Source organism: Cherax quadricarinatus, unplaced genomic scaffold (assembly GCF_038502225.1).
Source record: "Cherax quadricarinatus isolate ZL_2023a unplaced genomic scaffold, ASM3850222v1 Contig38, whole genome shotgun sequence".
NCBI classification, from domain to species: Eukaryota; Metazoa; Arthropoda; class Malacostraca; order Decapoda; family Parastacidae; genus Cherax; species Cherax quadricarinatus.
The window spans coordinates 294335-299773 of NW_027195064.1; positions in this window are offsets into that span (position 1 = coordinate 294335).

Consider the following 5439-nt stretch of genomic DNA (forward strand, 5'->3'; position numbering starts at 1 on the left):
TGCGCAATGACCAGTTTTACCTGTTGCAATGTTCAAGATATATCGTGCTAGGGTTGCAAATGTATATTACAGCAAGATATCATTGCAAAATACAGCAGTAATGGAGACAGTAACAATGAGACGAACCAGCCAGGTTGCAGGTCTGGCCCCTGGAATATTTTTTGCCAACAGATTTAAACTGCTATGATAGTCGACTTAAATACATCGAGATTTACTGATTTTTTTGGTGTTTATTGTGGACAGAGTTACTTGTATTGATATTTTATAAGGGTACGTAAGTGAAAATGAGAAAAGTGAGATCCTTGAAGATGGTAACTGAATGTGTTAGGAATGTTGCGTCATGCATCGTAAATGCTTAGGGTGACACGAATAATCAATATGGGAGACAATCTTGTGGAAGGAACAGTGGGAAAGTTTGAAGTGATTGACGTAAATAATAATGTTGAATCTTTACCTTACCTCAACAACACAACACCTATGTCAACATACAAGATCAGTAAAGTAATGCAGAAAAAAGGTGCGTCAACACGCAGTTACAGTATCGTAACTTACAATAAATACAGTAACACAGAAGAAAATTACTACTGTAATATGCAAGAACTGCATACTAACATACAAAACAATAAAGTAACACAGGAGAACAGTGAAATAACACAAGTACCTAATGACAACAGAACAACACAAACAGTAACACAGAACAATACAGTAACACATTAGAAAAATACTGTAACTCAAGAAAAGTACAGTAACATACAGCAGAACAGTACAACAGTACACAAGTACCACACAAGAACAATACAATAAAATAAGAGAAGAGTAAAACAAGATGAATATAATATATAAAACAGCAGTATGGAAGACATTAAGACAGAGTTGTACTGGCCAGGTTGTAACATCAACACCAACATTAAGACAGAGTTGTACTGGCCAGGTTGTAACATCAACACCAATAATCACTTTTGTCCAGAGGTTGACTCTCCCAGTTTGTAGATTTTAATTTCTTTCCCTGGTTTCTTTTTTCTTTGTTGTATTTATGAATATTTTTCTCAGTACAGTGAAGGTGAGAGAAGTGAAAACATGGAAAATTAAATCATGAGAGAGAGACTAATATTTAATAATTCATATGAGTACTTTTTCGCTATATCCAGTACATGATCCTCTCAGTTGTTACTTCCTTATATCTTTACATTTATCATTATGGATATGTATAAAACACCAAATAAGAGAATTCTCCATTACGATTATTCAGAATTACATTAAGACATAAAATATAACCAAATTAAAATTTTAACAGCTGTGTGAGACAGTAGAGATACATGCAGGAGAATGTTTGTACAAATGTCAGTGATATAGTTGTTTGATATTAAGTATTGCACTTGTACTGGAGAAATTGTCTTTATATGTATTGAAGAATGTTACGAGAGAATTTTGTGTGTGTGTGTGTGACTGTACTTGTGTACTTGTCTGTTTACTTGTGGACGTTTCAGTGACTTGTATATATATAAAAAGACAAACTGCAAAAAAAGGGATCCCGATAACGCTTTTGTATCAAATATAAACAATAAGTGAAACAAAAACAAAAATAACGAACTGTCTTTGTCAATGTTTTTGTTTCTGATACTGTTGAGAATTGTCTTTGTCTCTGTCTTTGTTTCTGGTATAGTTCACAATTGTCTTTGTCTCTGTCTATGTTCCTGGTACAGTTCACAATTGTCTTTGTCTCTGTCTTTGTTTCTGGTACAGTTCACAACTGCTGGACACAGTGTTAAATAAAAATGCAAAATATTGTTTAATTTAAATAAAATATTAGTGTTTGTGTATTACCTGCTGATTATACCAGTAATGAATATGTCAGAATTGTGACTGATCGAGTGATGGAAAAGACAAAATATAAGTAATGAATAACTTGCTGGGTTTAGAAAGAGGAAGGGAATATGTACATCAAAATAATTTTGCAAACGTTCAATAAACAAAAAAAGCGAATTGTTACAAAAGACATTGAGTTTGTTGCCAGAGTTGCTAAGGTACAGCAGAGCAACATACAAGTGAATAAAAACAACAGTATCAGAGACACTGATAAAATAATTTTTTGTTGTGAAGGTCGACTTCAACAACAAGATTTTTTTCAGTGTGTAAGAGAGAGCGATGTTCCTGTGAAATGTTAAGTGAAACTTTTGGGAATTTTGAGTCAACAAATATTTTGGTAAACATAAATACCATTGTGGGAGACATTGTGGGAGACACTGTGGGAGACACTGTGAGAGACACTGTGGGAGACATTGTGGGAGACATTGTGGGAGACACTGTGGGAGACACTGTGGGAGACACTGTGGGAGACACTGTGGGAGACACTGTGGGAGACATTGTGGGAGACACTGTGGGAGACACTGTGGGAGACATTGTGGGAGACATTGTGGGAGACACTGTGGGAGACACTGTGGGAGACACTGTGGGAGACACTGTGGGAGACACTGTTGTGGAAGATGTTGTAGAAAACTACAGGATTCAATTAAAAGTTACGCTAAAGAATTTATTTATTTCAGGTTTATTTCCTGTGTAATAAATATTGCAGAGGGACGAGAGAAATATTCTGCGTTACTCTACAGTAACTGAAGACCAATACAGTAACACAATACATGTACAATAACACAGAAGACCAAAGCAGAAACACATAAGCAGTACAGAAACACACAAGACCAGTACAGTAACACAAAATAACAGTACAGCGCAGTAGCGCAGAAGCACAGTACAGTACAGCAACACTGAAGAACAGTAAAGTTCAGTAACACAGAAGAATAGCACAGTAACACAAAAGGACAGTACATTAACACAGAACAACAGTAAGGTAGGGGATAGCTTTCTGGGATTACTGCAGCGACTGAAACTGATCAAGTTGTTTTAATGATAAATCTCGAAAGTCCATTAATGTTGTTGCTCTTTACTTTAATTAATGAACAATATGAACAACACTGCTGGTCGAATTTTTAGTAATGTTAACTCTAGTGAATGAACAGAAATAATAATACTACCATGACTTCATCAAGAAGGCTGGAGTGGGAATAACACCACCGAGGTTACTGTCATGGAGGCTGGAGTGGGAATAACACCATGGCTACTGTTAGGGAGGCTGGAGTGGGAATAACACCACTGTGGCTACTGTCGGGGAGGCTGGAGTGGGAAAAATACAATGTTAGAAATAATAATATTACTATCAATAATAATAATAATAATAATAATAATAATAATAATAATAATAATAATAATAATAATAATAATAATAATAATAATAATAATAATAATAATAGTAATAAGAAAATTATTATTTGCGACCACTGTCAGCCTCAGAGTTATCTCTGAGTTACCAGACCTTGCCACGTGGAGGCCAGTGGTTCGTCTTTAACGTCCCCCCCCCTCGCCTTCCCCAGGTTCATGTGTCCAGGAATTCATCCGTGGGCCCCCGGATGTCTCCCCTTCCTCACTTTCCTAAGGTCAGCCTCGCCTCTTTCTCTTTCTGCCTTCCAGCCTCAGCCTTCCCCAGGTTCATGTATCCAGGAATCCATCCGTCCGCCGCCGGATGTTTTCCCTTCCTCACTTCCCCAAGGTCAGCCTTACCAACCTGTATTCTTGCTTTCCCCAGGTTCATGTATCCAGGAATCCATCCGTCTACCGCCAGATGTCTCCCCTTCCCCACTTACCCAAGGTCAGCCTCAACTGCGTGTATTCATGCTTTCCTCAGGTTCATGTATCCAGGAATCCATCCGTTCGCTCCCGGATGTCTCCCCTTCCCCACTTACCCAAGGTCAGCCTCAACAACAACCTTCCCCAAACCATGTATCCAGGAATCCATCCGTTCGCTCCAGGATGTCTTCCCTTCCTCACTTACCTGAGGTCAGCGAGTTAGGTCGATGCCTTCCCCGGATTAGTGTTTCCTGGAGTCCACTTGGTGTCACCTCAGGTGGACTCTCATCCCCACTTCCCCAGAGTCAGCGGTATTCTTGCCTTCCCCAGGTTCATGTATCCAGGAATCCATCCGTCTACCGCCGGCTTTCTTCCCTTCCCCACTTACCCAAGGTCAGCCTCAGTTGTTAGTATTCATGCTTCCCCAGGTTCATGTATCCAGGAATCCATCCGTTCGCTCCCGGATGTTTTCCCTTGCCCACTTACCCAAGGTCAGCCTCAACAACAACCTTCCTCAAGTTCATGTATCCAGGAATCCATCCGTTCGCTCCCGGATGTTTCCCCTTCCCCACTTACCTAAGGTCGGCGGTGCCTTCCCCGGATCAGTGTCTCCAGGAGTCCACTTGTGTCACCTCAGGTGGAATCCTTTCCCCACTTCCCCAGAGTGAGCGGTTGCCACCCCCAGTGGCTTTGATGGGTGGAAACTTGGTGTTGTCTAGCTGGTCTACTGCCGAGACTGTCCAGGTGGGTGGAATTACTGGAGGGGACACACAGAAAACTGTGTCCAGTAATTACATCCACCAAGACAGCCTGGGACAGTAGGTCAGCTGGACGAGACGAAGCTCACACACAGCTCGGCCACCCAGGAGAGGCTAATTAAGAACAATTTTGGAAATCCTTTTATATTACACTATGAATTTATACTTAGCACGAGTTTATTTGTTTATTTAGCAATTTAAAATATTTGTGAGAGTTTTATTTAATATAAATTAATGGCCAAGTGTTGATGAATTTGTCCACCTCCATCAAAACTGTGTTAAACATTACACTGTTTTCATTTTTAATTATTTATTCGTCTTTGGCATTTGACAAAGGCTAACAAGAGCAAAAATATACACATATATAAGTATTTTTACATACATTTATACGTTTCAACACACGCACCTTACACATACCTTATACATACACTTGCATGCATAAAAACACACACAATCCCATGTACTACAAATACGCACACATGCAAGCAACAATGTACACAATTCTCTCCTCTCACTCTAACATGTATGAGGTCACACATACACACACACATTTCACTCTAAACGCCTGCCATGAACACATTCATGTGTACACATGTTCATAGACATTCCTGTACTCGTCCACATGGCGGTTAAAATTAAACAATATAGTAGAAGCTATGTAAGGAAATTAAAGAAATATTTATGTGCTTCAATATTCAGAATATATAAGACATGTTATTATATATGTTAGTATATATGAATAAATGAAATGTGTTGTTGTGTATGTGTGTCATGTGTACATGTTGTATGTTGATGAATGTCATGTGTACATGTTGTGTGTTGATGAATGTCATGTGTACATGTTGTGTGTTGATGAATGTCATGTGTACATGTTGTGTGTTGATGAATGTCATGTGTACATGTTGTGTGTTGATGAATGTCATGTGTACATGTTTATGTATTGTGTATGATTGTCACATATACATGTTATTGAATATGTATGATTGTCATGTATATATATTAT